This window comes from Humulus lupulus, chromosome 3 (assembly GCF_963169125.1).
Source record: "Humulus lupulus chromosome 3, drHumLupu1.1, whole genome shotgun sequence".
Lineage (NCBI taxonomy): Eukaryota > Viridiplantae > Streptophyta > Magnoliopsida > Rosales > Cannabaceae > Humulus > Humulus lupulus.
Window position 1 is genome coordinate 121658073 of NC_084795.1, and position 8350 is coordinate 121666422.

Genomic DNA, 8350 nt, shown 5'->3' on the forward strand with positions numbered 1-8350 from the left:
CACTATAGCTATTTTCCTGCACATATAAACAAAAAGGAATGAGCCTAATGCCCAGCAAGGAAAATCTACCACATAGTTCATATACATAAATTTCATATGAAACATAAAAAAAAACATAAGATAACACTTATATCATACACATACTATAATGGCCATTATTACTTGGGGTCCCATAGACCAAACATGTCATATGCCCATTAGATTAGTGGGGTCCTACTAGCTAAGTAGGTCATATGCCCATAATCTATTTGGGGTCTTGTTAGTCATATGGGTCATATGCCCAAGCCTACATACATACATATCATAACACATTTCATATCATAAAAACATAAGATAACACATATAAAACATATAACATATGAATTCTATCCTATTTTCCTTACCAAAATACCTGGATAAGAGGACAGAGGTGGGACTTTGGAACACTCCTAAGAACCATTTGAAAAGAGTGAGTATAGAGAAGAAGAGAATTGAAAGGAATGGAAGGACTAAACCATTGAGAACATACTTACCAAAAACTTATGTGCGAGTTCTTAGATTTCCTAACCAAAATAAGAATAAGGTTAGAATAAGTAGAAGACTATGAGAACTTTTAAAGAAAGGGTACAGAAACGAACTAGAGTTTGGGTTACCTTGAAGACTTGTAAGACCAATCTAAACCTCGAACCGAAATACTACAAATCCTTACTTTCCCAAGTGTTTGATAAGCTTATGATTTCCCCACCCAAGTGTTTACACTCTCACACTCACCTAGCAACTTGCAGCCTCTGAACTTAGAGCAAAAGATGAATAATGGATGGGTACTAGGTCCTATTTATAGAGTTTAGGAATGAAAGGATCTTAATTTAACTTGAATAAAAATAATGGCTTTTTCGGTGAAAATAATTTGAATAATCGTTCAGCAGAGGCTGAAGACTCGTTCAAAAAGGTGCTGGACTTATCAAAAGGTTGAATGGTTGAATGGAAAACGAATTCAAAAGCATTCAAAATATGCTGAAGGAGGCGATATATCGCCCCCTATAGGCGATATATCGCCTGGACCATTATGCCCGAGGCAAACATGCATCGTTTCGTGTTTTCCGTATCTACGTGCTGCGATATATCGCCCCCTATAGCTGCGATATATCGGCATTCGCTGATTATTTAAACACGAAATTACACATTTTTAGCTTAATTCAAATTGAGTAAACAACCTTGACTAAGCCCTCAAATGTATTCAAAGCTGCTGACTGACCTTAGAGCATTCAAACTTTACCCTTATTAAATTAAATCCTCAAAATACTTAATCCTTAATCATCCATACATAACATGTGCTTAAAATCCTATTGGCTCTTATCTAGACCTTATAGTATAATAAATATTATCCTCAATATCAGCCATATTGATCAAACCTTAGGTTAACATTAATATTCTTAAACTATAGGTTAAACTTAGAAAGTCTACAAGTACTACTATGAGTGTCCAAATAATTCCCGGTCTGAACCAAAAATCCACAGTCATAAGATAATACTAATAATTACTATAATAGTACTATCTAACTAGCTAAGTAAAGTTCTTGGACTCTTCATGATCCCATTGTGACTTTTTCGCTAACTTGCTCCCTAGGATCGCCTCATGCCGAGTAACCCAAATATATCCACAAAATAATGTGGTCCCACACATATATCACATATATGCCAAATATACCCATAACAGGCCAAATTTTGAAAATTTCCCTTCTGATAAGAAACAGGCCCACATGCATATTTAATACACCTAGACACGCATATCAATTCATATTATAATATAACTCACATAATCATGCAATGATACACATAAATATCACATAAGCACATAACACCATAATTTGCCATCCTTGCCCCCTAATCAAGGCCCTAACCTTATTAGGTAATTTGAGATGTTACAATTCCCGACCTTTTCGCACATGTACGCCTATTATGATCTCGACCTCCACAAATTACGCACCCAATTATTTGAATGTTGTGATTTTGATGCTTTTTTAGAATTGACCGGGGTAATCATGCTTTTCGTCCTCACCACTACTAGATATTTTATAATGTTTGGATTTTCTTGATTTGGTCTTGATGTTTTTTATGAAGTTGTCTTATTACTCTATCCCTGGTCGCAAGCCTCTTTAAACATGTTCGTCAGCCTTGCCATCTCAGTCTTTTCCATTTTGAATGTGGCGTCGTTGTGTGATGCATAAAAGTTCATTAAGTTGGAATACGAATTAAGTGAGTCAAACCCGTGGTCAAGTTGAGGATGCATTATTAGGCATTATTAGAAGAAAAAAACAAGAAGCTAGTTTTAAACTTGAATTTTAGTTGTACCTTGACATTTGAATCTGTTAGGAAAACTTATACAGGATCTCTATTTATTTTCATGTAGATCTAATATTAAACAAGTTAATATGAGACAACCTAGAACATATTTCTAAAATTGAATTCAAAGAGAAATAATGATAAGAATACTTACATTATACGCAGCGGAATAATAGAGTCATTCCTTTAGTTTCTCTAACCCTTGTATCCTTTTTGTCGCAGAGTATTACCAAAAAACTGAACCGATCTTCAATTTTCTTCATAGCCTTCCAAAGTATCCTTAGACTCACTGATTAGTGCTCAAAAATATCATTTTATAAATCTTAAAGTGTAAAATTAATTAAGTTTTAATTAATATTTTCATGGATTTATTGTCATATATTTTATATTTGAAAATATTAATTTTAATTTAATTTGTGTTTAATTTTCAGGAAAAATAAAATACATTTTTGACACAAAGAAAAAGAAAGGAGAAAGAAAGAATTAAAATTGAAGTAATCATGAAGAAAATGGCATTTTTGAAGATGAAATGGCCCAAAACTAGGCCCAAAATGGAGCCCAAACCCAAGCAATGGCTGCTCCCCCATGCTGCCACTTGGCAGCCCTCCATTCGGCCAGCCAAGCCAAGTCAGCCAAGCAGCCAGCCGCCAGCCGCCGCTGCCACATTCTGCCACCTGACGCTGCCACACCTGCCACATGTCTGACGCTCCAGCCGAGCATCAAACCAGAGCACGCCACCTGTCCCCTGTCGCCTTCCATGCTCCCCACACGCCCGACCAGCCGCCTGCCACGATCAGTCCTTGTCTCCCACGGCTTAACCACATTTTCTCCACTTTGCACCTATTTTTCAGCTATTTTTCCCACTATATTGTACACGATTTTTCACATTTTGGGTCCTATTTTCACTATAAATAGAGGACCAAATGTAGGGAAAAAAATAATCAGATTGTGGAAGGAAGAGTAGAGAGTATTAGAGAGAAAAAAACTTATTTTTCCTTTACATTTTTGTGAGTGAAAACAATACCTATTTTAGGCTAAATTCTCTTGTGGAAAGGCTAGAGTGAAGTTTATGTTTAACATTATATTTTTAATATATTGATTCTAAATTTTGTTCTTCATTTCTATATATTTGTTACAATTAAATTTATTTTCTTCTAATTTTTATTCTAAATTTATTAGTGTCTTTTACATAAGTCTAGTCATGCTCTTCTTATGTAATTTAGGCTTTTAATTTAATTTAGGATATTTGTTATATTATATGCTTTTTACTGCATTCTGCCATTGGTATTTTTTCGCTCTAAGGTATATAATATGATAGGATTTTAAAATTAGAAGTTAGTATAATTTAATTAAGAACATATTTTAAGGTGAGCTTTATTATATATATTTTCCAACTATAATTAATGGTGTAGAATTATAGTTGAGTAGAATGAATCAATTTTATTAAAATATATATATGTTTGCATGAATAAAACTTATGCCTTCCATACTTTCTTTCTGATTCTAATTCCTCGATTTTATTCATTTAATGTTTATATTCTTTTTCAAATTTACATCTTTCCAAAGTTTACTATTTTTAATTTACTAATCTTTCTTTTAATTTTGTATTTTACCTATCTGTGGATACGACATAGCCCGATTACTACTGCGACCGCTTAGGAGTTTATTGGGGATATCAATTTTTGGCGCCGTTGCCGGGGAGGTAATTCTACAATTAAAGGTTTGCATAGTAAATTAATTTTTTTTTCTATTTAAAAAAAAGTAGTATAATTTTTAATTTCTCTTTTATTTTATTTTTCCTTAGTAATTTTTATTTTTATTTGTTTTTTATTTTTTTTATTATTTATTCATTTTTTTATTTTATTTTTAGGTATAGAATTTTATTTTCTAGATTAAGGTGTTTTCCAAAAAAAAAAGCATAAAATTTTAAATCATAAAATTATATAAAAAAAAAATCAAACAAAGTATTGAGAACATTTGTGTAATTTTGGAAATTTGTAAAAACCAAACTTGTTATGTCTTACAAAAATTGGTTCTTAAATAAGGTCTGTGTTAGCGTTACCCTCCAATCTTTTCTAAGAACCTTGGGGAGTTCTAGAAAAGCTCTTGGGCCTAAAGTGGTACCTTGGCAGCCTTTCCAATTGGCCTGGGAATATTTTGGTGTATACTTATTACATTATTACACACTTGCACTTATAATACTTACAAATTAAAAAATATTTATGCCGTGAAACAGAGACGCACTAGGGAGATTTGTGAGACAACAAGTAGAAACTTTAGAAAACTCTCCTAGTTCGTCGTTTTCTTCCATTCGTTCAAACACTCCCGATTCACCGAGACTTCCTGAACCACCCACGATGGCTCATCAAGATGAAGTGCAACCAAGAACGAATATTTACATCCTACGCGTACATCCACACCTTCATGCATAATGTATCCCAACAATATGCCGAATTTCAATTTCAAACCCGGCATGATTAACCTCTTACCAACCTTCCATGGGTTAGAAAATGAGAGTCCGTACGTGCATATACAGGAATTCGAAGAGGTGGTGGCTACATTCAACAACCGAGCTGATGTCACCAACATTGTGAGATTGAAATTCTTTCCTTTCTCTCTCAAAGACAAAGCAAAAAGTTTGTTGTATTCCTTAAGGCCTAGATCTATCGAAACATGGGACGAAATGACAAAAGCATTCTTTGCCAAATATTTTCCGCCCCATAAGACTAGCAGCCTTAAGAGGCAAATCTCTACCTTCATCCAGAAAGACCATGAAAATTTCCATCAGGTCTGGGAGAGGTTTAGAGATTTGATAAATCAATGCCCACATCATGGATACGAAAGCTGGCGTCTGATCAGCTATTTCTATGATGGTCTCACAACCGGACAAAGACAATTCGTACAAATGATGTGCAAAGGCGAATTCCTTCAAAAAGATCCCGATGAAGCTTTCGAGTACCTCGACGATCTTGCTGAAAAGTTCTACACATGGAATGGACCGAGTCCTATGGACAAGCCACGATCAACTGGAATCTACCAATTAAGGGAAGATGACAACGTCAAAAGCCAAATTGAATCATTGAGACAACAATTCGAGGCTTTCAAATCTCAAGAAGGTAGAGGAATCCACATGGCTGCAAAGGTCGAGACACGAGATCCATGCTTCATCTGTGGAGGGACGGAACATCAACCGCAAGATTGCCCAACTCTTGGTGAGCTAAGAGGAGGAAATGAGGAACACTGCAATGCTTTAGGGGATTACAAGAAGCCTTATAACCCTTTCTCAAACACTTACAATCCCGGTTGGCGCAACCATCCAAATTTCAGCTGGAAGGATTTGAACCAAGCATCTGGAAGCCAATGGAGGCCTGAGCAGCAACAACCACCAAAATCATACATTGCTCCTCAAAATAACATGCAGTCAAGTAATTCTCTTGAGAATACTTTGCAAATGCCTGCGCAAACTCAAATAGCCTCAACTCAAGAGCTCAAATCTTGTTTCACACAAATGGTAGATGAAATGAAGGACATGAAAATCCAAATGACAAAGCTAAACACTACTTTGGCGATTCAAGAGCATGGGAGACTTCTCGCTCAACCTCTAATCCATCAAAAAGGGCAACACATGGCATAAACCCCCTCCTCTGCAGATACAAATTTCAAAGAGGTTAATGCCATCACTACTCGACGTGGTCAAAGTATGGTTTCATCGTTAACTAAGACAACAAGTACGTCAATGCCCGCTCCAAATGATGATGTGCCAATAAGCATTCCAGTAAAGGCACCCTTTCCTCAAGCTTTGAAATCCACTGGAAAGGTACTGGAAAATCAAGGTGAAATCCTAGACCTTTTAACACAAGTGAAGATCAACTTGCCATTGTTGCATGTGATCAAACAAGTGCCGGCTTATGCGAAGGTTATCAAGAATTTGTGCACCGTTAAAACAAAGCACCATGTCAATAAAACTGCATTCTTGGCAGAACAAGCTAGCGCGGTAATTGACTACAAGACATCGCCCAAGTACAAAGATCCTAGTTGTCCCACCATCTCATGTCAAATTAGGGAGCAGGAATTTGGTCAAGCCCTTCTAGACTTAGGAGCATGTGTAAATCTCATGCCATATTCAATATACTTGCAATTAGGTCTAGGAGAACTCAAGCCCACATCTGTGATGCTACAACTGGCTGATCGATCAGTTAAGAAACCTCAGGGAATAGTAGAAGACATTTTGATTCAAATTGAAAAATTCTATTACCCTGTTGATTTTCTCATCTTGGACACTCAATCTGAAGTGAGTATACAGTCCAAAATTCCCATAATTCTCGGTATACCTTTCCTCGCAACAGCAAATGCACTCATTAACTGTAGGAATGGTCTCATGATAATCTCATTCGGGAACATGACTCTAGAAGTAAATGTTTTCCACATTGGCAAACAACCACCTGACAACGATGAGTGTTTCCAATCCTATCTGATCGATACACTTATTTCGGAAGAGGTCGAATCGAAATACACTTCTAGTCATTTTAATCACCTCTTCCAAATTTCAGAAAGTTCAGAGCCTGATGAGTCTGTAATCAACCCTGAAATCATCAAACACTCACAGGCTAGAAGAACCATGTTTTGGAATCCAATCTTTGAGGAACTCCCTCAAGATCGAGAAACACCAAAACCATCCATTGAATAAGCTCCTCAGCCAAAGTTGGCCCAACTTCCTGACGGTCTTAAGCAAGTTTTCCTGGGAGCTAACAACACTTTTCCTGTCATAATATCCTCTAAGATCACTGCCACACAAGAGCGCCAACTCATCAATGTGTTGCAAGAAAAAAGAGATGCATTAGGATGGACGATAGCTGACGTCAAAGGTATTAGTCCTTTAATTTTCTCCCATCACTTTCAATTGGAAGACGGGGCTATATCGCGCCGTGACCCTCAAAGAAGATTGAACCCAGCGATGAAGGAAGTAGTAAAGACTGAAGTCTTGAAACTTCTGGATTCTGGCATAATCTATCATGTTGCCGATAGTAAATGGGTCAGCCCAACTCAAGTTGTTCCCAAGAAATCTGGGGTAACAGTGGTACAAAATGAAAAAGGGGAACTTGTTCCTACCAAGGTCACAACTGGGTGGCACATGTGCATTGATTATAGAAAATAAAATGCAGCCACCCGCAAAGACCATTTTCCACTTCGATTCATCAATCAAATATTGGAACGTGTGGCAGGTCATCCTTTCTATAGTTTTCTCGATGGTTATTCAGGGTATTACCAAATTGAGATTGCCTTAGAAGATCAGGATAAGACCACATTCACTTGTCCTTTTGGTACTTTTGCCTTCCGGCGTATGTCATTTGGCTTGTGCAATGCTCCAGCCACTTTCCAGCGATGCATGATGAGCATATTTAGTGATATGATGTAGAAATGTATGGAAGTATTCATGGATGATTTGACAGTCTTTGGAGATTCCTTTGAATCAAGCCTTCTCAATTTAGAGTATGTGCTTAAACGTTGCAAAGAAAAGGGCTTGGTACTCAACTGGGAAAAGTGTCATTTCATGGTACCATCAGGCATAGTCTTGGGGCATGTCGTGTCGGAATGAGGGATTGAGGTTGATCAATCAAAGATTGAACTCATATCAAAGCTGCCCACCCCCAAGACTGTTAAATACATTTGATCTTTTCTTGGGCATGCAGGATTCTATAGGAGGTTCATACAAAAAATTTCGACAATTGCTCGCCCTTTGTCAAACCTCCTAGCAAAATATGTTGTGTCAGTTGGACACCTGAGTGTGAGGAATCTTTTCGAACACTCGTTGCAAAACTCACTTCTGCCCCTATCATTCAGCCACCAGATTGGAACTTACCGTTCGAAATCATGTGTGATGCTAGCAATTATGCTATAGGGGCCGTCTTAGGTCAAAGAAGGGAAGGGAAGCCCTTTGTTGTCTATTACACAAGTAAAACTCTTAACAGTGCTCAAATGAACTATTCTACCACTGAAAAAGAGTTACTTGCTGTAGTATTCGCACTTGA

The 8350-nt window shown here is 36.9% G+C and overlaps 1 non-coding gene across 1 annotated transcript; it reads right to left on the reverse strand.

The window, feature by feature from the left end:
- Positions 1–5052: 5052 nt before the first annotated feature.
- On the reverse strand, positions 5053–5159 carry LOC133827754 (small nucleolar RNA R71). The gene has a single exon (XR_009890404.1). It is a non-coding gene; the product is annotated as a small nucleolar RNA R71 (small nucleolar RNA).
- Between the last annotated feature and the right edge of the window lie 3191 nt (positions 5160–8350).